This window comes from Hyla sarda, chromosome 6 (assembly GCF_029499605.1).
Source record: "Hyla sarda isolate aHylSar1 chromosome 6, aHylSar1.hap1, whole genome shotgun sequence".
Taxonomy (NCBI): domain Eukaryota; kingdom Metazoa; phylum Chordata; class Amphibia; order Anura; family Hylidae; genus Hyla; species Hyla sarda.
Genome location: NC_079194.1, coordinates 209,105,980 through 209,130,974, shown reverse-complemented (window position 1 = coordinate 209,130,974; position 24,995 = coordinate 209,105,980). Strand labels below are relative to the sequence as shown.

The 24,995-nt window shown below is 43.8% G+C and overlaps 1 protein-coding gene across 5 annotated transcripts in view; it reads right to left on the bottom strand.

Annotated features, from left to right (window-relative positions):
- ADCY7 (adenylate cyclase 7) overlaps positions 1 to 24,995 on the bottom strand; it is a 243,687-nt gene that overhangs the window by 179,158 nt on the left and 39,534 nt on the right. The window contains exon 1 of one of the 5 annotated variants that reach the window (XM_056526350.1): positions 17,916 to 18,028. The exons of 3 other annotated variants lie outside the window; for them this stretch is intronic. The gene's annotated coding sequence lies outside the window, so the exon portion shown is untranslated. Of the gene's footprint in view, positions 1 to 13,816; positions 13,878 to 17,915; positions 18,029 to 24,995 lie in introns of those variants that run through there. One more of the 5 variants, XM_056526353.1, reaches the window with a different exon arrangement.

The window sequence follows — 24,995 nt, the reverse complement described above, 5'->3', positions numbered from 1 at the left end:
ATAAAAGTTTCTGATTGTCCCAGTGGTCAGATCCTCCACAATCTTCTGGATGGGGCCTGGATACTCACCAGTCTCCAGAGCTCTATGGAGACTTCCTTCAGAGACAAGCAGGAGTGAAGGCTCGCTCAGCCAGTAACACTCCTGTGAGGCTCAGAAGGAGAAAGCCAAAGCACTCAGGAGTATGGTTAGTATAGCGGGGAAAGCAGAGCCCTGTACAGGAGATCGCAGGGGGTCCCAGGGGTTAGATCCCCACGATCAGACACTTATCCCCTATCTTGTAGATAGGGTATAAGTTGTTTTCCCTGGAGTACTCTTTTAAAGGGGTACTATGGTGGAAAACAAACTTTTCCAAATCAACTGGTGTCAGAAAGTTAAACAGATTTGTAAATTACTTCTATTTAAAAATCTTAATCCTTCCAGTACTTATCACCTGCAGTTTGCTCCAGAGTTGTTAAGTTCTTTCCAGTCTGACCATAGTGTTCTCTGCTGACACCTGACACAGCAGCTGATTAGTACTGGATTTTTGAAAGAAGTAATTAACAAATCTGTTTAACTTTCTGTCACTAGTTGATAAAAAAAAATAATTGTTTTCCACCAGAATACCCCTTTATGGTGCTCTAACAAAGTGCAGTTTTGCTGCAGTTTTGAAGTGAAAACAAGGAGTGGATCAAATTGAATTAGACAAAATAAAGAACAGATGATACTACCACTGTTTAGTATCTGAGCGGATTAAAAAACAATACAGTAGATTTAGTATCTGTTCATCATCCCTTTAACCCCTTAAGGACCAAGCCCATTTTCACCTTAAGGACCAGAGTGTTTTTTGCACATCCGACCACTGTCACTTTAAGCATTAATAACTTGTTGTTTTTTCGTGACATATTCTACTTTAACATAGTGGTAAATTTTCGCTCATACTTGCATAATTTCTTTGTGAAAAATTCCAAAATTTCGTGAAAAATTTGAAAATGGAGTGGATTTGAAGGGCCTTCATATTAGAAATACCCCACAAATGACCCCATTATAAAAACTGCACCCTTCAAAGTATTCAAAATGACATTCAAAAGGTTTGTTAACCCTTTAGGTGTTTCACAGGAATAGCAGCAAATTGAAGGAGAAAATTCAAAATCTTAATTTTTTACACTCGCATGTTCTTGTAGACCCATTTATTTAATTTTTACAAGGGGTAAAAGGAGAGAAATCTTCCTAAAATGTGTAACCCAATTTCTCTCGAGTAAGGAAATACCTCATATGTATATGTCAAGGGTTCGGCGGGCGCTGTAGAGGGCTCAGAAGGGAAGGAGCGACAGTGGGATTTTGGAGAGCAAGTTTTTCTGAAATGGTTTTTGGGGGGCATGTCACATTTAGGAAGCCCCTATGGTGCCAGAACAGCAAAAAAAAACACATGGCATACTATTTTGTAAACTACACCCCTCAAGGCACATAACAAGAGGTCCAGTGAGCCTTAACACCCCACAGGTGTTTGACGACTTTTCATTAAAGTTGGATGTGTAAATGATTTTATTTATTTTTTTCACTAAAATGCTAGTTTTCCCTCAAATGAAAATTTTTTGCAAGGGATAATAGGACAAACTGACCCCCAAAATTTGTAACCCCGTGAGTATGGAAATACCCCATGTTAGGACGTAAAATGCTTTGTGGGCGAACTACAATGCTCAGAAGAGAAGGAGTCACATTTGGCTTTTGAAAAGCAAATTTTGCTGAAATGTTTTTTTGGGGGCATGTCCCATTTAGGAAGCCACTATGGTGCCAGGACAGCAAAAAAAAAAAAAAAATAAACACATGACATACTATTTTGGAAACTACACCCCTCAAGGCATGTAACAAGAGTCCAGTGAGCCTTAACACCCCACAGGTGTTTGACGACTTTTCGTAAAAGTTGGATGTGTAAATGCTAGTTTTCTCTCAAATTTAAAATTTTTACAAGGTGTAATAGGACAAAATGCCCCCCAAAATTTGTAACCCCATCGCTTCTGAGTATGGAAATACCCCATGTGTGTACGTCAAGTGCTCTGCTGGCGCACTACAATGCTCAGAAGAGAAGGAGCGCCATTGAGCTTTTGGGAAAAAAAATTGTTTGGAATGGAAGTCAGGGGCCATGTGTGTTTACAAAGCCCCCCGTGGTGCCAGAACAGTGGACCTCCCCCACATGTGACCCGGTTTTGGAAACTAAACCCCTCACAGAATTTAATAAGGGGTGCAGTGAGTATTTACACCCCACTGGTGTTTGACAGATCTTTGGAACAGTGGGCTGTGCAAATGAAAATTACATTTTTCATTTTCACGGACCACTGTTCCAAAAATCTGTCAGACACCTGTGGGGCGTAAATGCTCACTGTACCCTTTATTACATTACATGAGGGATCTAGTTTCCAAAATGGGGTTACATGTGGGTATTTATTTTTTTGCGCTTATGTCAGAACCGCTGTAAAATCAGCCACCCCTGTGCAAATCACCAATTTAGGCCTCAAATGTACATGGTGCGCTCTCACTCCTGAGGCTTGTTGTGCGCCCGCAGAGCATTTTACGCACACATATGGGTAATTTCCGTATTCAGGAGAAATTGTGTTACAAATTTTGGGGGTCTTTTTTTCCTTTTACTGCTTGTGAAAATAAAAAGTATAGGGCTCGCAAGTGAGAGAAAGCCATGCGCATTTGAGGACTAAATTAGCGATTGCATAGGGGTGGACATAGGGGTATTCTACGCCAGTGATTCCCAAACAGAGTGCCTCCAGCTGTTGCTAAATTCCCAGCATGCCTGGACATTCAGTGTCTGTCCGGAAATGCTGGGAGTTGTCGTTTTGCAACAGCTGGAGGCTCCGTTTTGGAAACACTGCCATACAATACGTTTTTAATTTTTATTGGGGGGGGGGGGCAGTGTACGGGGGTGTATATGTTGTGTTTTACCCTTTATTATGTGTTAGTGTAGTGCAGTGTTTTTAGGGTACATTCGCAATGGCGTGTTACGATGAGTTTCCCCCTAGGAGTTTGCGCTGCGGCGAAAAATTTGCTGCAGCCCAAACTTGAAGCAGGAAACTTACTGTAAACCTGCCCGTGTGAATGTACTCTGTATGTTCACCTGGGGGGGGCAAGCCTTCATTTGTTTCAAAACTACAACTCCCAGCATGTACTAACAGACCGTGCATGCTGGGAGTTGTACTTTTGCAACAGCTGGAGGCACACTGGTTGGAAAACCTTCAGTTAGGTCCTGTTACCTAACTCAGTATTTTTCAACCAGTGTGCCTCCAGCTGTTGCAAAACTACAACTCCCAGCATGAACTGATCGACGAAGGCACGCTGGGAGATGTAGTTATGCAATAGCTGGAGGTACACAACTCCAACTCCCAGCATGCCGAGACAGCTGTTTGGGCATGCTGGGATTTGCAGTTTTGCAACATCTGGAGGGCTACAGTTTTAGAGAACACTGCAGTGATCTCCAAACTGTGGTCCTCCAGCTGTTGCAAAACTGCAAATCCTAGCATGGCCAGACAGCAAACAGCTGTTTGGGCATGCTAGGAGTTGTAGTTTTGCAAAATCTGGAGGAATATAGTTTAGAGATCACTGTATAGCGGTCTCTAACTGTAGCCCTCCAGCTGTTGCAAAACTACAGATTCCAGCATGCCCAAAGAGCTGTCTGGGCATGCTGGGAGTTGTAGTTTTGCAACATCTGGAGGGCTACAGTTAGAGACCACTGTATAATGGTCTCAAACTGTACCCTCCAGATGTTGCTAGGCAACTCACCAGCTTCCGTCGGATCCAGCCGCACGACATCGCAGCCCGCTGCCTCCGACGCCCGCCCGGATTGGTAAGTGGATTTTCGGCGCCGGTCCCCATCATTTCCCCGTTCTGCCTCGCCTATTGTGGGTGGGCAGGATGGGGAAACGAAATTGAACCCCCCCCCGCCCCCGATCTGCTATTGGTGGTCGCGTCTAGACCACCAAAAGCAGGGATAGGAGGGGTGGCACCCCTGCCACCTCACTCCTATCCCTTCAGGGGGATCGTAGGTGTCTTAGACAACCGCGATCCCCCTTATATTCCGGGTCACCAGGTCACCATAGACCTGTAATGACCAGGAATCACAGAAATCGTAAGTGTGAATTCACTTGCGATTTGCCGCGATCGCCGACATGGTCTAATGACCCCCCCTGGGCGTTTGCACGGGATGCCTGCTGAATGATTTCAGCAGGCATCCCAGTCCAATCCCCGCCCGGCGGGGACCGGAATTCTCCATGACGTACGTGTACGTCATGGGTCCTTAAGTACCAGGGTGTCATGACGTACGCGTAAGCCAAGGGTCCTTAAGGGGTTAAAGATTATGGGTATAGAAAAAGTATCACGCCCTCTCTGTGGAGGAGATTGGCACCACAAAGTCAGAATGAGAGAAGCTTTCTGGCTTTTGAGGTTACAATCACAGTTTCCACTTGACCTAAATTTTCGTCAAGATTTATATTATGTTTATTAGAAATGTTGCTGATACATTTTTCATGTGATCATATATATATATATATATATATATATATATATATATATATAATTTTTTTTTTTTTACATTACAAATAGCCAAGTGAAAATTTATACAAAATTGCAAATGACTATGGAATACAAATGCATTGTATTGCATATTGCATGTGAATAGAAGCACATTGTACGAACATTAGTGCTTCCTATTAGGGATCGACCGATATCGATTTTTTTAGGGCCGATACCGATACTCTGTGGAGGTTAGGGCCAATAGCCAATAACTTATACCAATATTCCAGTATAGGTTATCGGCTATTTATTCTCCCCCCCAACGACACTGCTGCAGATGATTGATTTAAAACGGGCGCTTTAAATCAATGAACTGCAGCGGCTTTAGCGGTGCCAGAGACCGCTGCCGCCACCGCCCACTTCTCTTCCCCCTGCCTGTCCTGGGGTCCTCCTGAGTCCTACCACCGCCAATCCCCCCCCCCCCACCGCACCGACCAGAGACCGCCGCTGCCCCATTGCCTCCCCCATTCCCGGTTTAATAATTACCTGTTCCCGGGGTCCGTGGTCCACGCTACTTCTGGCTCCGGTGGCGTCCTCCTGAGCTGTCACTGTGCGCACTGACGGTGACGTCGCGTTGAGGACGTCACTCGTCATTGCGCAGCGCACAGCGTAAGGATGCCGCAGGAGCCAGAAGTAGCTCGAGCCCCGGGAACAGGTAATTATATATACACATTTTTTTTCTGGCATTTAATACAGTGTCTAGATATATAATAATAAATACTCTTTTTTTGATTACTGCCACATGAATTTACGGAGGTTCTTCGCAATGTAGTGATCCAACACGTGAGAATATGTATATATACGAAATTTAACTTTTTTCAATACCAATATCATTTATTATCATTTGAACATATATACATGTGTATATTTACAATTTATATAGGGTATCCTTACCTATTTAATCCGTTCACCTGTTCAGTCACTGCTCTGTTGCCTCCCCGGAACCTCCGTTATGAGTGGGCATTTCTACACCTGTGCATGGTCATTCAGTTCATACAGTTTCACAGTATAAATAGGATGCATTTGGCAAACTTGAATGTGCCATGATGAAGAACCATTCGGTTCGAAATGCGTCGGCGTTTCTGCTTGCTTTTATACCTTACCATTTTTTGGATATCATTTTAATATGATTTAATAAACTTTGGATTTTATCAATTTTTGGGAGCTGGAATGTTTTGCAATTTTTGCACCTTTTGCTTTTTTGGAGACAGTTCACACCAAGAAATGCGGCTTGGACTTGTAGTCCGTGCTTCCTATATCTGAAGTCTCTTCCTATCAAGAAACATTCATAGGCGGAAAGGAGGAAATAAGGAAGCTGGGTTCTTCCTCGTCCTCTGTGTCTTCCTCGGAGGCAAGTATGGCATATGCCTCCTCCGCTGAAAATGCCCTGATTTCCCTACTCTAATGGGAGGTGAAGTGTATATATGTGGGGGGGGGGGGGGGGGGGAAACTTTATTTGTGTATGTGCTGTGTGTGGTGTGGTGCGATACTACCTTCCTAACCTAACTAAAACCTAACTAACTAAACCCTAACAGAAAAAATATAAACTAAAAAGGGATTATTTTATTTTTTATTTGACTTCTAGTGCAAAAAAAGCCATGCACCAAAAAAGCGTGTACCTAATCAGTGGTGTGCGCACTGATTAGTGTTTGGTGGCGGCAGGGAATGCAGAAGTCAGTGGGGGGTCGGGCACGTACACAGACCCCAACACAAAATACCCCATAAAATAAAACGCTTAACGCTGAAAAAATGCACCCGCCTGAACCCAAAAAAAAAAAACTCTGACCAGTGATAAATCACTGACAGCAGTGGGGCAGGCCACACACAGAGGTACACACCTCCACACACCCCATGCCTGCTACTGGTGGCACGGACCGCCTATAAGTGCAAAAAATAAAAGTCACTATAACCCGAAAAAGCGCCTGCACCAAAAAAAAAAAAAAAACAACCGCTGATCAGTACTACGGGACTGATCAACGGCTGGTGGGCTTTAGCTAACGGTGGCGGACCGCTCTTTTATAGCTAAGAGGGCCCGGCCACATGTTTAGCAAAATAAAAAAAATAAATAAAAAAATAAAAACGCTGGCGGCAGACCGCAGCGACCCAGTAGGGCCGGAGTCATGCAGCTAAAGGTGCTACGGACCTACGAATGGTACGCTGGAAAAATAATACATTTTTTTAACTCCTAACTGTCCCTACCTAATCTAAACTGTCCTTGACTGCTTTCTGTGCCAAGGGGCCACAGTAAGTGGGCACTTTTTAACACTTTTTTCTAACACTGAGGGGGGAGATGGCAGCACGGAGCTCCGTACTGCACACCAGATCTCTCAGAAATGGTGGCCAGAACAGAGCAACATGCTTCTTCACCCACCTCCCCATACTGCTGTGATTGGTGCGGTCACTACGGCTGCCCAATCACAGCTGTACCGGGGGTGGCAACACTGCCACCTCCCAGTACTGTACGGATGATGATTAGTGTATGTTACACCACCGATCATCATCCTTATCCGGGTTTATGGGGTCACACGTGACCCGGAATCGCCGCAGCTAGCCGGTGAGTATTTACCGGCAAACTGCAGTGATCGCCAATATGAGGGGGTCTCTGGACCGCCTCCGGTGATGAACCTGGATGCCTGCTGAATGATTTCAGCAGGCATCCCGCTCCAGTGCCCGACTGGCTAGCGGCAGGGACCGGAATTCCCATCGGCGTACCCATACGCCCTATGTCCTTAAGGACTCAGGATGCAGGACGTATGCATATGCCCTGCATCCTGAGGAGGTTAAAATGTGGCATTTACATAGGATGCCAGCATTGCCATAAGTCAGTTTGTGAAATTTGTGATCGAGTTGATCCTAGTCAACTCTGCTTCATTGTAACAACAGCTAAATCAGGAAGCAGGTGACCATACAAACTCAGAGTGGGGCTTTCAGGTGCTTAAGTAGCTAATACCTAGGAATTCTATACTCTGTTACATCACTCACTACAAAGTTCCATACTGCCTCTGGACAAGACATCAGCACAAGAACTGTGTGTCAGCAGCTTCAGGAAATAGATTTTCATGGTGAAGTTGCTACAAATATCCCCATGTGCAACACCAAACTTTGGCAGCACACCACTACTGGACAACTGCAACGCCTAAGCAGAAAATGACCTGCTAAGCTACCCAACCAGACTCACTTAGGACCAAACTCAGGATCAGAGTGGAAGTACCCCAAGGGTACGTTCACACGTCGGATATTCCGTAGACTGCCGTAGTCGGCATAACTTGTTGGCGCTAAGACCACACGGGGATGCGCCGTCTCATAGACAGCTATGCATTCCGTGCAGAGTCCGCAGAAAGAATGGAGGGTTTCTTTCTTTCACCGGACACTAAAATCGGAATATCCGCCGGGTAAACAGGGCAGCAGAATCCTGTTGAATTCAATGGAACTCTGCTGCAGCTGAATCTTCGTATAAAATTCCAATGCAAAATTCTGCACAGAAATTACGAGGTGTGAACATAGCCACAGTTTTTACTCTTTATCTCACTCCATTCCACTAAAGAGTACTGATCATCAAACCATATTTTCTAAACCAACTCAGATTATATTCCCTAACTACTCCTAACACCTCTCCTGCCCTTAAAAAAAATTCAGAGTTTTAAAAAGCTCTGCATCATACCTTTCTACTTGCTCACATTGTGTGAGCTCCTGGCAGGAGAAAGTGGGCGTTCTCCAACAGGCGTGATGTCATTGAGGCCTGCGAGAGCTGTGCCTCGCCATGCCCCGCATGCATGCCAGCCCAGCAGACCATACTAACTGTTTGACTTGCGCAGGGAACAGAACAGAGCCACATTTTTTTCAATCACATTAAAAACCTACGTTTCCACTTTTTTTTTTTTTTTTTTCTGGCAGCTTTTGGAATTCTGCCACTGCAGTTTTTGAGCCAAAGCCAGAAGTGTATTCAAAAGGAATAGGACATATAAAAGAAGGACTTACACTTCTCCTCCCTTTTGGATCCACTTCTGACTTTGGCTCAAAATCTGCAGTGGCAGTTTTCCAAAAACTGCCAGAAAAAAACAAGTGGAAACTTAGCCTAAAGATTGAGAATTTTAACAGCAAATAAATAGCAAAGTGTCTTTTCATTACAAAAGGAACAATATATTAAAAGTTTACTTTGGTGACAGGTACTCTAAAGCTGCATTCACATATAAATGTCTTAATTATATAAACTTAACCCCTTAAGGACCAAGGACGTATGAGTACGTCCTTGGTCCCGCTCCCGTGAAATAACGTTGGGTCCCATGGTGACCCCGCATCATATCGCGGCAGGCCTGGCGTCATAGTGAAGCCGGGACCCGCCGCTAATAGCGTGCAGCACTGATCACGGTGCCGCGCGCCATTAACCCTTTAGCCGCGCGCTCAAAGCTGAGCCACGCAGCTAAAAGTGAAAGTAAAAAGTGCCGGTGCACTGTCGTAGATTGTGATTTGCCATAGATTGTGATGGAGTGACTCAGCAGTTTTCCCTGCTCGAGCGCTCCGCCTCCATTACAATCTATAGGCTGACACTCGCACACCACCCCCCAACCATTGGTTACTGCGGAGGCTGGGGGGGGTGCGAGTGTCACATGACATATTTAATCATCAGGCATCGCAGCTCACGGCAGTCTCACTTGGGCTATAACAGGGAGAGGATCTCTCCCTGTGATAGCCCGAAGCTGCACGGAGCTCTCATGGCCCGATTCCGAGAGTGGTATCGGGCCACAGAAGCTAATACTTTTACTGCTTTATTGTCACCTGCCAGCGCGCTCGTTCGCCACCGCTATCGGGTTCCCTATGCCCGATAGCGGCGTTATCAGCTTGTCACCCGCCATCGCTCGACAGCGCTATCGGGATCCCTATGCCCGATAGCGCCTTATCAGCTTGTCACCCGCCAGCACGATCGCTCGACAGTGCTATCGGGATCCCTATGCCCAATAGCACTGACAACCGCTTGCCTCCCGGCCCGCTGCTCTGCTCCCCTTCCCCTGTAAACTCTCAGGGAATGGGGAACAGAAAGTAGAGCAGCGGGCGCAGCTAAAGTAGTACTGCGCATGCGCAGCACTACGCAAATAGCGTAGGTAGCGTAGCCGTAGATTAGTGTAGGTTGTAATTTAGCATAGTTTAGTATTAAAAGTGAAAGGGGGTTAGGCACCACAACTCCCAGCATGGGAGTTGTAGTTTAGGACAACAACTCCCAGCATACCCATACAGCTAAAGTCTGCCAGGGCATGCTGGGAGTTGTAGTTTAGCTTAGATTAGACAGCAAAAGGACTACAACTCCCAGCATGCAGAGACAGTTAAAGGCTGCCCAGGCATGCTGGGAGTTGTAGCTTAGGACTACAACTCCCAGCATGCCCAGACAGCTAAAGGCTGCCCAGGCATGCTGGGAGTTGTAGTTTAGCTTAGACAGCGGAGGGACTACAACTCCCAGCATGCCCAGACAGCTAAAGGCTGCCCAAGGCATGCTGGGAGTTGTAGTTTAGGACTACAACTCCCAGCATGCCCAGACAGCTAAAGGCTGCCCAGGCATGCTGGGAGTTGTAGTTTAGCTTAGATTAGACAGCAAAGGGACCACAACTTCCAGCATGCCCAGACAGCTGAAGGCTGCCCGGGCATGCTGGGAGTTGTAGTGCAGTGATGGGACCACAAATCCCAGCATGCCCAGACAGCTGAAGGCTGCGTGGTGATGCTGGGAGTTGTAGTGCAGTGAAGGCACCACAACTCCCAGCATCACCACGCAGCCTTCAGCTGTCTGGGCATGCTGGGAGTTGTGGTCCCATCAGCTAAACTACAACTCCCAGCATGCCCGGGCAGCCTTCAGCTGTCTGGGCATGCTGGGAGTTGTGGTGCCTTCACTGCACTACAACTCCCAGCATCACCACGCAGCCTTCAGCTGTCTGGGCATGCTGGGAGTTGTGGTGCCTTCACTGCACTACAACTCCCAGCATCACCATGCAGCCTTCAGCTGTCTGGGCATACTGGGATTTGTGGTCCCATCACTGCACTACAACTCCCAGCATGCCCGGGCAGCCTTCAGCTGTCTGGGCATGCTGGGAGTTGTGGTGCCTAACCCCCTTTCACTTTTAATACTAAACTATGCTAAATTACAACCTACACTAATCTACGGCTACGCTACCTACGCTATTTGCGTAGTGCTGCGCATGCGTAGTACTACTTTAGCTGCGCCCACTGCTCTACTTTCTGTTCCCCGTTCCTTGAGAGTTAACAGGGGACGGGGAGCAGAGCAGCGGGCGGGGAGGCAAGCGGTTGTCAGCGCTATCGGGCATAGGGATCCCGATAGCGCTGTCGAGCGATCGTGCTGGCGGGTGACAAGCTGATAACGCCGCTATCGGGCATAGGGATCCCGATAGCGGTGGCGAACGTGCGCGCTGGCGGGTGACAATAAAGCAGTAAAAGTATTAGCTTCTGTGGCCCGATACCGCTCTCGGAATCGGGCCACAAAGGCCAGGAGAGCTCCGTGCAGCTTCGGGCTATCACAGGGAGAGATCCTCTCCCTGTGATAGCCCAAGTGAGACTGCCGTGAGCTGCGATGCCTGATGATTAAATATGTCACGTGACACTCGCACCCCCCCCCCCCCCCCCAGTCAGATCAATGCAAAAATGGTACCGACAAAAACTTCAGATCACGGTGCAAAAAATGAACCCTCATAGCGCCCTGAACACGGAAAAATAAAAAAGTTATAGGGGTCAGAAGATGACAATTTTAAACGTATAAATTTTCCTGCATGTAGTTATGATTTTTTTCTGAAGTACGACAAAATCAAACCTATATAAGTAGGGTATCATTTTAAACGTATGGACCTACAGAATAAAGATAAGGTTTCATTTTTACCGAAAAATGTACTACGTAGAAACAGAAGCCCCCAAAAGTTACAAAATGGCTGTATTTTTTCAATTTTGTCGCACAATGATTTTTTTTCCCGTTTCGCCGTAGATTTTTGGGTAAAATGACTGATATCATTACAAAGTAGAATTGGTAGCGCAAAAAATAAGCCATAATACAGATTTTTAGGTGCAAAATTTAAAGAGTTATGATTTTTTAAAGGTAAGGAGGAAAAAGCGAAAGCGCGAAAAACGCCCGGTCCTTAAGGGGTTAACTGGTGCAGACCACATCTGGGGAGTATTGTAATAGTAATAACAACCAGCAAGAACACTTTCTTTTTGCAGAATAGAAAATGAAACTAGTGTCTTTATCGATTCCTATGGCCTACTCCCCCATTTGGGACCCATAAGTGCAGGTGACGACTTGCCACGTAAATTGGAGCTATCTAGTTTACATTCTACAGGGCTTCTAAATGTCACTTTATTGTTTTAAAGCAAACAAGTCCAGACCCTACGCGCTTCCTATCAACTGCTTGTTAATCTCATTCATAAACATGGCTGCTGTACTGACACTTCCTTCAGCATTTAAAAACAATTTTATTTCTTGTTTAAATTTTTATGAATTTTGAAGAAAAAAAAAAAATAGGCATTGCTAAATCCGCCCACTATGCTTTTAATATAATCTGGGTTGCTTGGGCCCACAGCCGTAGTAATTGCATCACTAACATTGAAGTTTTTATAGAACATGATCAATAAGGTCCAATCATTTTGTTGATTTTGTGAATTAACCTTAGTAACAAGAGATTAGAATCAAATTAAAGGGGCATTCCAGGCAAAAATATTTTATCCCCTATCCAAAGGATAGGAGATAAGGTGTCTGATCGCTGGGGGCCCGCTGCTGAGACCCCCGCGATCTCCCTGCAGCACCCATATAAAATGCGGGTGCTGAATCTCCAGTTTCGGAAACCTCCAGGTTTCCGGGACTGGGGAGGTGACGTCACGCCTTGCCCCCTCCATTCATGTCTATGGGAGGGGGCATGAAGGCCATCACGCCCCCTCCCATAGACATGAATACCCCTTTAAGCTCTTTATAACCCAATATAATATAACCCAAAGACATGATACACTGGATGATCCTCTGGCGGGCCAGTCCAACCTATCATGTATGTCATAGCACAAATCCATACATCACTGTGCCCAAGATCTGAGCTTACATACTTAAAGTGGTACTCTGGTGGAAAAAAAAAAATTTTAAATCAACTGGTGCCAGAAAGTTAAAAGGTATGAACAAAAAATAGCTAAAAGTATCTTTATTAAGTATATAGCAAAATTACCAAAAAGTCCTAAATATTAAAATCAACAAACCATTCAGATTAAAGAGTTTCAAATATCAAAGTACTCTAATGGGTCAAAGGGAAAAACTATGGGGATTGAACCATTAGAGTACTTTGATATTTGAGACTTTAATCTGAATGGTTTGTTGATTTTAATATTTAGGACTTTTTTGTAATTTTGCTATATACTTAATAAAGATACTTTTAGCAATTTTTTTTGTGGATACTTGGGATAGAACTTGGCTATAGTGGACATGATAGTCCAGTTTTTTCAGTTATTGGTTTTGCCAGTGATTGTTTGTTTTTTTAATTACTTCTATTTAAAAATGTTAACCCTTCCAGTATTTATCAGCTGCTGTATGTTCCACAGGAAGTTCTTTTCTTTTTTAATTTATTTTCTGTCTGACCACAGTGCTCTCTGCTGACACCTCTGCATGTCAAGAACTGTCCAGAGCAGGAGCAAATCCCCATAGCAAACCTATCCTGCTCTGAACAGTTCCTAACATGGACAGAGGTGTGAGCACCTCAAAAAGAAAAGAACTTCCTGTGGAGCATACAGCAGCTGATAAGTACTGGAAGGGTTAATATTTTTAAATAGAAGTAATTTACAAATCTGTTTAACTTTCTGGCACCAGTTGATTTAAAAAAAAAAAAAAAAAAAACTGTTTTCCCATATAATTGTAGCAACAACATATATTACAGGGCCTGAGGGTGCGGTGAGTGATACATGGGGTGGGGGAAGATTTATCAAAACCAGTGTAGAGGAGTGGTGCAGTTGTCCATAGCAACCAGATAGCTTCTTTCATTTTTCAAAGGCCTTTTTAAAAATGTAAAAGGTAATCTGATTGGTTGTTATAGGCAACTGCACGTGCCACTCTTCCTTTACACAGGTTTTGATACATCTCCCCGGGTGTTCTTTGAATTCCTGCTTAGGCCATGCACTAGGCATAACACAATAGAAAAGTTTTCACATGAGTTGGAATAGATCACCTAATTTTTTTTACTAATTAAAGCCAGATACTGAAACATGCCCTTTGTGGTGTCCAGATACTGTACACGTACTGTACCTTGTCTTATAAGTCCCCAAAGTCAGAGTTCCTCCGTACTGATAGGATGCTCTTAGTGGGACAACCCCTAGTCACCTCTTGCTTCTTTCATTTTGTGTGTTTGTAATATATATAATGTATAGTGTAAATATTGCTTCCAGGACCTTAGGTCACATGACTAACAATTATATTGTTCTGCTAAGGTTAAGGACCTTCCAGGTCAGGTGCTCATGTCACAGGTCTGGAGGACCAATAAACTTGAAGCCCGCCACTTTAGATATAAGGGCGCTGTTACCCAATGATCTCTCTCTTGTTTCCTGGCTGCCAAGCAAGCAGCAACTCTCTTGTTCCTGATCATCTCTAGAGAAAGCATCATTCTGTACAATTCTGCAAGAGAACTTAGGCCTGAAGCCTGCTAACTTCAGCCGAATACAAAACCGTGAGTTCAATCTAACTCAATCCTAATCCTACGTGACTGCTGGACCTAAACAATTCCCCTAAATCCAATGGAACAGCGTAAAGCAATTACTTCAAGCTTATTCCCCATACGGTCCCAACCAAACCTGTGAGGAACCTAAAGTCCGGTCCTCTGTAAAGACTGTTACTGCGTTTAATCTGCATAAAGTCTGCAGTAAAGTTATCTTCAGTTTACTAAAACTCCGGTTGTGGACAATCCTCGTTCCTGGGACGGGTGGCGGTAGGATATATATACAGAGAGGAACCCGTACCCTGCGTCACGACAATTAAGGGTTAATCCACCACCCTTTCATCACTGCACAGCTACACACTACCTACCCTACACCCCCAAGCTACCACACCTTTATACAGCATTAACAGATACACTTTGCAGCAAGTCCCACTGATATTCCAACTGTGGGTTTCTGCAGCAGATTAAATTGACTTCAAACCCACAGCAGTAAACTTGTTATACATCTGCTTGTGTGAACATACCCTTAGCCCATAGTTCACACAACAGAATTTCACTGAGAAATTCCGCCGGAAATTCTGCTGAAATTTACTGCTCATTGACTTCAATAGAATTCCGCTGTTTCATTCACACAGCGAAACTACTGAGGCGGCAATTCTGCATTCCGCAAAATTTAAAGACCAGTCTTTAATTTATTAGAATTCCGCAATGGAATCCAGTTGAAAAGAAATGGGCTTTGAATATCAGAAGAATACAGTGCTTCGAGAAAGCAGAATTCCGCCATAATTCTGTCGGAAATCCGCAACTTCGTTTAGCAAACTTTGCGAAACCAAAATCATTTGATTAGTGGAAATTACACAGTCTGAACATGGCCTTAGGTTTAGTGGCCAGAATGAAAGCCAAGTTTTGCAAGGAAAAGCAGAAAAAAGCATCACCAAAAACATGTGCGGGAGATAAATAAAACTGTCTGTTCCAGAAACTGCCTCACATTTCAATGTGATTTACACACATATGCGCCTCAGGAATTGCTCAACAAAACAATATTCTTTTAAAACCAATAAATTAAAGGGGTACTCCACCCCACGACATCTTATCCCCTATCCAAAGGATAGGGAATGTCTGACTGCGGGGATCCCGCCGCTGGGGACCCCCGCGATCTCTCCTGCAGCACCCCCGTTCGCCAGCTGCACGGAGCAAAGAGCGCTCTGTGGCTGATGACGGGCGATACAGGGACCGGAGTATCTTGACATTACTGCCCCGTCCCCTCGTGATGTCATGCCCTACCCCCTCGATGCAAGTCTATAGGAGGGGGCGTGACGGCCAACACGCCCCCTCCCATATGCTTGAATTGAGGGGGCGGGCGTCATATCACAAGGGGCAGGGCAGTGATGTCACAATACTTGAGAGATTGCGTGGGTCCCCAGCGGCGGAACCCCCCTCGATCAGACATCTTATTCCCCTATCCTTTGGATAAGGGATAAGATATCTTAGGACCGGAGTACCCCTTTAAGCATGATTTCAAAAACCAACAGGTTGTTATTGTACCTAATGACCAAAACGTGCAAGCCCACCTGATAAGAGTGGGTCCCTAAACTAACACTGACTGACTAGAGCCACTGCTGAAACACTGAGCCCACAGGGCGAATGATCCAGTGGCCAGGCAGCCCCACTGCTACCCGACCAAGCCCCTGGTTCAGGGCCACACCACCCCAACAACGACCAGCTGCAGAGCATCACATCAGTGTGAACATCTACCATGTGCCCCCTGGGAGAATGCTAGAAGGAAACTCACATGCAGTCTCCTGCTGATTAAAAACGTGTTTTGAGGAAAAGGTACACTAACAACCTGTTCATTTTTTTTTTTTTTTTATTACGCTGAGAAACAATTAGACCATTATACAAGTTGTGGACATTTACATTTCCTTTATTTCCTAAATATTCCTTTTTCCCCATATGCTTATCTATACCTGCAAAATGCACATAGAAAGTTAAACTAAAAACACCCTTTAAAAAATGCTGGTATACATGCTTTTTTATTGCCGTTTAAAAAGCCACAAAATAACACTGTGTAAAAAAAAAAAAGCATAAATGTGACTTGTCATGTAAATGCCAGAGCTTTCCTTTATTTTGAAGCAGCAAGTTCTGATTTTCATTGCCATAACCATGCTTTGTCTATGAAGTAAACCCTGCGCATTCTGCACATACATAGGCCCGCACTGACAGCTTACATAATTGATTTCAATCTGCGGTTTCTTCAGACAATGACAAGTTTACTCGGTATTCAGACTAAAGAACATTCTGACTCCAATACAAGTAAAGATGAGGGCCTGACTTGTTTGCTCTGAACACACCTAAATATATCAACATGTAGTTTAAAAAAAGGACTTAATATGACACAATGCACTGCACTCATTTTTCCTTTTAATAAGACATCATTCACATGGCAGAACCTGGAAACCTGTGTTTCAGTGCACATAAGATACATGACTATTGACAGGATTTCTTGTATGTGAAGGAGTTGGCTATCCTTCATATAAGATAGGGCCAGGGACTATTGACAGGATTTCTTGTATGTGAAGGAGTTGGCTATCCTTCATATAAGATAGGGCCAGGGACTATTGACAGGATTTCTTGTATGTGAAGGAGTTGGCTATCCTTCATATAAGATAGGGCCAGGGACTATTGACAGGATTTCTTGTATGTGAAGGAGTTGGCTATCCTTCATATAAGATAGGGCCAGGGACTATTGACAGGATTTCTTGTATGTGAAGGAGTTGGCTATCCTTCATATAAGATAGGGCCAGGGACTATTGACAGGATTTCTTGTATGTGAAGGAGTTGGCTATCCTTCATATAAGATAGGGCCAGGGACTATTGACAGGATTTCTTGTATGGGAAGGAGTTGGCTATCCTTCATATAAGCTAGGGCCAGGGACTATTGATAGGATTCAGATTATTGGGCAGACTAGATGGGCCAAATGGTTCTTATCTGCTGACACATTCTATGTTTCTATGTTATGTACATAGCTATACTCTTGAAGCTATAGTAGAAAATCAGAAGTAAAAAGAGGTATAGGAGAGGCCACTTTCTATTCTGTTGGTATGTTCAGACGGACGGATTACCCACAAGTTTCCCGCTGCAGGTTTGAGCCACAGTGGAATTTCCATAGTGGAAAACCTGAAGCAGATTACATTGACCTCAAATGAGGCAGCCACCGGGACCCAATCAAATAACTAGTTAAAGGGGTAATCCAGAGGAAATAAAAATGTTTTTAAGTCAACTGATACTAGAAAGCTATAAAGTTTTGTAAATGATTTCTATTTAAAAATCTTAAGCCCTCTAGAACTTATCAGCTGCTGTATACTACAGAGGAAGTTGTGTAGTTTTTCCTATATCACCACAGTGATCTCTGCTGACACCTCTGTCTGTGTCAAGAACTATGCAGAGCAGGAGCAAATCCCTATAGCAAACCTATCCTGCTCCAAACAGTTCTTGACATTTCTTGATACGAACAGAAGTAGCAGCAGAGAGCACAGTGGTCAGACTGGGAAAGAACTACTAATGCACACAGCAAGTACTGGGAGGCTTAAAAGGAAAACGGTCATCCTGTTCACCCACACTAAACCCAATACACTGGGTTATAGTGTGGGTGAACAGGAGACTGATACGGGGTCAGTGTGTTAAATTCGTACCTTCAGTCCAGCGCGGTGTGCCTCCAAAGGTCCGCTCACGTGACCAGCGACCATGAATATTCAATTCAACTCCCCGGGCCCGCTTCCAGCACGCTATTCACCGAAGAAAGAAGCGGACCATCAGAGGGACACCGCGCCAGACTGAAGGTACTTATTTAACTCACTGACCCTGCATCAGTCTCCTGTTCACCCACACTATAACCCAGTGTATTGGGTTTTACTGTGGGTGAACAAGATGACTGATTACCTTTAAGATTTTTAAATAGACGTGATTTACAAATTTGTTTAATTTTCTGGCACTAGCATATTTGATGCACAGGACTTCTGTGTTCAGTCAATTAGTTTACATTGAAGTCTGCAGCATAAGATCTGCAGCTTCAAATCCTGCACATCAAATATGTGAAGGACACTGTACATGGGAATACACCCTAAAAAGGCTATGGACACTCATAATTAGTCAGAGGGTAGACTGGTGCATTTAAGGAGACATAACTAAGAATATATGTTAAAGTGTACCTGTGGATACACATCTTATGGCTACTGAGGAATGAGACAGCTCTCTTGAAGCATGTATAGCCTTGTATTATAGATGATCCCATACAGAAAGAAATAGATGACACTTCTCAGTGTGGATAAGGTAAGGATTTTATTCACTTACGTGAGACAGGACAGCGACACCGATACAGTGGGAGGGCGCAGATAGGTTGGAACAACGTCCGTTTGCAGGTAACTGCTGCTTCTACTGGTTCCAGAAGGTAGCTGCGAAACGGACGTTGTTCCAACCTGTCTGCTCCCTCCAACTGTACCGTTGACGCTGTCCTGTCTCACGTAAGTGAATAAAATCCTTATATTATCCACACTGAGAAGCGTCATCTATTTCTTTCTGTATGGGATCATCTATATTTGTTAATTCCTTGGATTGAGCACCGCTACCAGTGGACTTTGCCGAAGTCACACACCTGTACCTCCTTAGGATTCACATACCCCGTACTGGAGTCTGTAGTGCCGACCCCCACTTCTTTTTTGTCTTTGCCTTGTATTTTAACCAACTATTTATAACAACCACCTTTATATGATTTTTATAGCCCTTTTTTTTTTTGTGGTCTGAGCAGCACTGCAGTACCCCATTTATCGGACCACTGCTGATTACGCGCGCGATCATCTTTCCTCCAAAACACGAGGACGCCAGTGACTGTGGTTTACCTATCACCTTGCTACATCTACCTCAATTGGCCGGATGCTCTCCGTGCCAGCCTGCACATTGCCGGGATCATCTACCTCACTGAGACTGCTTACCTGTATGGAGGCCGGACGCCACTCCATGCCAGCGCCGATACCTGCCCTCACTCTGAGACTGCCACTCTCGAGGATACCGGCCGCATATTGTCAGTAAGTGAACTTTATCCCGGCTTACAGGTACTATCGAATACTATCGAATATACCAAGTGTATTGTAAACTACCGCTCCCTGAACTTATCACACTGCAATTTACCGTGATATCATATCATTGAACTTTCTTATATACGGACATTCACAATTTTTTCCTATACATACGGACATTTTCAGGCCATCTTTATATACTCATCTTTTAGGTGGTTGTTGTATTCATATATTCTTACATTCATATGTTTTTATATGCTAACATGTGGTGCAAGGGCCCTGCCCAGATGTGAGGTGTGATATTTATTAATACTATTAAACATTGTTCATATTATTCCTAACCTTGATTCAGGTTTTCTATAATTGTACTGTCTACATTTACTACATTATATTGAGTAAGCTTATTTTTTCTATATTTTTCCTTTCATTTTTCTTCTATTTCTCTCCATCTCACCTCTTCTCTTTACTATCCTTTGAGGATTGGTCATATAATATCTATCATATACGTATTTTCCATGTTACAAGGTCTTTCTGGGATTTAGACCAATCCAGTTAACCTCAGGATAGCTTACCTGAGTGAGCTACACATACCCCCATAGATTTCTAAAGTGTACCTGTCGTCAACAAAAACTTTTCATATAATGTAGATATGACAATTATATGTATATTTGTAATATACATTGGTTAAAAAATTTGTATATTTTGTCCCTGCAAATATTGTTTGTGTGTCTCTATGAGGAGTCCAAATACAGGAAGTGTGGGTGGACAAGCAGGGCTCTGTGCACTAAGAAAAAGCAAGGCTGTGTGCACTGAGGCTCTATAACATGCTCCTGGCTCATACATCAGGATGATTGACAAGCCAGTAGTCTGTACAGAGCCCTGCTTGTCCTACCCTAACTTTCTGTTTTTTGACTCATCATAGAGACACACAGACAATAGCTGTGGGGACAGCATTTTTTCACCCAAAAATATACACAATTTTTAACCAATGTATATTACAAATCTACATATAATATTATTATCTACATTATTTAAAAAGGTACACTTTAAAATATCTTCAAGTCAATAATAATTATTTTGACTTTGGATGCACCAAAAAGGAAATTTAGGACCAAAACCGAAAATTTAGGCTTTGTTTGGTGGAAAAACGGAAACAAAAAATGCTATTTTAATATAGTTTTTGTAAAATTGTATTATCAGAATTTTTTTGTTAAATAAATTTGTGCATTTTAAGTAAACTAAAAAAACTCCAGGCTCATAATAATAAAATAAACATCACGCCCTGTACACTAAATTGGCCCGGCCTCTATGGGCTAATTTGAGCAAAAGCCGCAAGCATTACATACTTGCCCAGCTTCAGATGTGCCGTTCCCGGGGGAGATGTGGTGATCCTACTGGTACTGGGCCCCAACTATTCTTCTTCTGTCGGACTTCCCTAAGTTAGTTCCAAGCCCCTACTTTAACCCCTCAATGACACAGCCCATTTTGGCCTTGAGGACACATGAAAATTCCAATTTAGCATTTTCGCTTTCCCTTCCTTCTAAGAGTAATCATTTTTAATTTCCCCCCTACATACCCATAGGAGTGCTTGTTTTTGCGTGACCAATTGTACTTTGTAATGATATCTTTCATTTTACCATAAAATGTACAGCGTAACCAGAAAACTGAAGCGAAAAACCCCAATTTTGCTACTTTTGGTGGGTTTTGTTTTTAAGCAATGCACTTAAAGGGGTATTCCAGGAATTTTTTTATTTGACTGTGCTACAAGTGTTGTAAAGTTAGTGTAGTTCAAAATATGATGTCTGTACCCGTGTGTGTGACGGTGGTTTCACAATTCTTCTGTGATTTTCACCTCAATATTTATTTTTATCAGCATACAAAATTACTCCAGTCTCTGGTTTTCCCAGGTTGCAGTGCATCGAGACATGACATCACTAGTTAGGTGATGACATGGAGCCTGTCTGCTTCAATGGGTGGAGTGACCGCTTGGTCTATTGAATGGAATGCAACTTATTTGTGTTTCAATGGGTGGGGTGGCTGATGTGTGGAAGGGAGGGAAAGTCACCTCAAACTTACAACCATGGAACTATGGCATGTGTAGTTTGAGAACGAAATCAAACAGGAAATACCGAGTTCCTAAAAAGATAGCCACAGCGTTATGGCAATCTCACAACCTAGCCATTTAGCCCCAAGACAAGCACAGTTCCTTCCTAAGCATGTTCATTACTGTCTGGCAGGTAAGTGCTAAAATCACCTTATGGTGGATGATCCCTTTAACCCCTTAAGGACTCAGCCCTTTTTTGCAATTCTGACCACAGTCACTTTATGCATTAATAACTCTGGGATGCTTTTAACGATTATTCCGATTCCGAGGATTGTTTTTCCGTGACATATTCTACTTTAACACAGTGGTAAATTTTCATCATTACTTGCATCCTTTCTTGGTGAAAAATCACAAAATGTCATGAAAATTTTGAAAATGTTGCATTATTCTAACTTTGAAACTCTCTGCTTGTAAGGAAATGGATATTCCAAATACATTATATATTGATTCACATATACACTATATCTACTTCCTATTTGCATCATACAGGAGACATGTTTTTGCTTTTGGAAGACATCAGAGGGCTTCAAAGTTCAGCAGCAATTTTCCACAAAATTTTCTAAATCGGAATTTTTCAGGGACCAGTTCAGTTTTGAAGTGGATTTGAGGGGTCTTCTTATTAGAAATACCCCATAAATCACCCCATTATAAAAACTGCACCCCCCAAAGTATTCAAAATGACATTCAGAAAGTGTGTTAACCCTTTAGGTGTTTCACAGGGATAGCAGCAAGGTAAAGGAGAAAATTCTAAATCTTCATTTTTTTACACTCGCATTTTCTTGTAGACCCAGTTTTTGAAATTTTACAAGGGGTAAAAGGGGAAAAAGCCCCCCCCCCCCCAAATGTGTAACCCAATATCTCTCGAGTAAGGAAATACCTCATATGTGGATGTCAAGTGCTCTGTGGGTGCACTACAAGGCTCAGAAGGGAAGGAGCGACAATGGGATTTTGGAGAGTGAGTTTTTTTTTAAATGGCTTTTGGGGGGCATGTCACATTTAGGAAGCCCCTATGGTGCCAGAACAGCAAAAAAACAAAACAACCTGGCAACCTGGGAAACTACACCCCTCAAGGAACATAACAAGGGGTCCACTGAGCCTTAACACTCCACATGTGTTTGACAACTTTTCGTTAAAGTCAGATGTGTAAATGAATTTTTTTTTTTTCACTAAAATGCTGGTTTTTCCCACCAAAGTTTACATTTTTACAAGGGGTTATAGCAGAAAATGCCCCCCAAAATGTGTAACCCCATCTCTTCGGAGTATGGAAATACCCCATGTGTGGACGTCAAGTGCTCTGCTGGTGCACTAAAATGCTCAGAAGAAAAGAAGCCCCATTCACCCTTTTTTTCCGGGTCACCAGAGACCCGATTGACCCGGAATAGCCACAAATTGCCGGTCTGAATTGATGGGCGATTTGCGGCGATCGCCCATATGGGGGGACCTCAGGACCCCCCCTTGGCGATATGCCGGGATGCCTGCTGAACGATATCAGCAGGCATCCCGGTCTGTTCCCTGCCCGGCGAGCAGCAGGGGCCGGAAGAACGCAGGGCGTACCCATACGCCCTGAGTCCTTAAGGATTTGGAAACGGGGGCGTATGAATACGCCCTGCGACCTTAAGGGGTTAAATGGTTAATATGATAGGTTCTCTTTATTCTGTAGGTCAATGCAATTAAAATTATACCCAATTTATATAGTTTTTCTAATATTGCTCTACTTTTATAAGAAGTCAAACTTTATTTAAATAGGCACTGTCACCAACTTTTTTTTTTATATGTTGTAGTACATATGTACTACAACATATCTCTAATATAGTTTCATTATTTTTTTTTTTTTATTATAAGGGTGTAATTTACATTTGAAAACCGGCCACTAGAGGTCTCCCTCCTAGTGGCCGGCTGCAGCCTGGCATGACGTCATGCCTGAAAAAGGACTGATTTTGGCCTGGCAATCAGTCCTTTTTCATTTAGGCTGCTCTCGCTCCCTGCCTGTCAATCAGACAGGCGGGACGAGCGCATTGGCTCCCCGGCCACTGGCTGGGAGGCCACTCCTCCCGCACATCGCCGCCGCTTCATCACCGCCGCTGTCCCTGCACGGTAAGTATAATGGAGGGAACGGGGTATGCGGGCGGGGGGTTTGTGATCGAGGGAACGGGGTATGCGGGCGGGGGGGGCTGGGGTGGCTGGTGGGGTTGGGGTTTGTGATGGAGGGAACGGGGTATGGCGGGGAGGGGGTTTGACGGAGGGAACGGGCTAGCGCCGTAGTGCCGCATGGCACTAACTTATAGTTTATCTCCAGCTGTTTCCCTACAACACTCCCAGCATGCCCTGACAGCCAATAGATGTCAGGGCAAGCTTGGAGTTGTAGTGGTGAAACAGCTGGAGGTACCCTGTGTAGATAAACTAAGGGCGGAAGTCCCCCCCCAGCAGCCATCAGTGATGTGGTGCCTGCTGGGGAAGTCTGCCTGGTAGTGAGCACACTACCAGGCAGAAAAAAAGTAATTCTTAATATAGTAAAAATGAAAAGCAGGGAGGGGGTTAGGGATGGATTGTCAATAGGCAGGGACAGAAAAAAATAAAAATAGGATGGTGGGAGCTACCCTTTAACAAAATTAATATATTTAAAATTGTCCTTTTCTGACCCCTATAGCTTTTTCAATTTTTCCATATACAGGGATGTATGAGGGCAAATTTTTTTGCACCGTGATCTGTAGTTTTCATCGGTCCCATTCTTGTTTTGATGAGTTTATTACTTTTAATTAATTTTCTGATATATGATGTGACTAAAAATCAATATTTTAGGACTTTGTTTTTTTTTATGTTTACGCTGTTCACCCTATGGGATCATTAAAATAATGTTTTTATAGATCGGACATTTCCGCACCCATAGATACCAAATATATTGATTTATTTAAATTTTTTACTTTTTTTTTTTTCTTTTCTTTTATATAGGAAAATAGAGAAATGTTATTTTTATTGGGGGAGGGGCTTATTCACTTTTATTTAAAAAAAAAAAAAAAAGGGGGGGAAACACATAGTCTCCACAGGGGACTATATATTGTGATCTTTAGATTGCAGAAACTGATCAGTGCTGTGCATATGCATAGCACTAATAAGTGCTGTGCATATGCATAGCACTGATCAGTATGATCTGTGATCTACTTCTCTGGTCTGCTCCATAGCAGACCAGAGAAGACAACTCCATGATGGCAGCAGGAGGCAGGTATGGAGACCTCCGGCCACCATCTTAGCTGATCTGATCCCTGCGGCCGTATTGCGGGTGATCAGATCAGCCATCGGAACCACCGTAGATGCCGTGATCAATATTGATCACAGCATCTAAGAGGTTAATGGCAGACATCAGTGCGATTGCTGATGTCCGCCATTACCGGCGGGTCCCTGGCTGCTGATAGCAGCCGGGACCCGCAGTCTATGATGCCAGCACAGCTCCTGCACTCGCGTCACAGCCGTGGCAGGACTCAGGGTGTACAGGTACATCCTTGAGCGCTAAGTCCTAGGCATACCTGTATGCCCTGTTAAGCCACGCCCAAAAAAAGACAATTTTCAGCTGATAATTTTCAGCTGCCGAAATTTCAGGG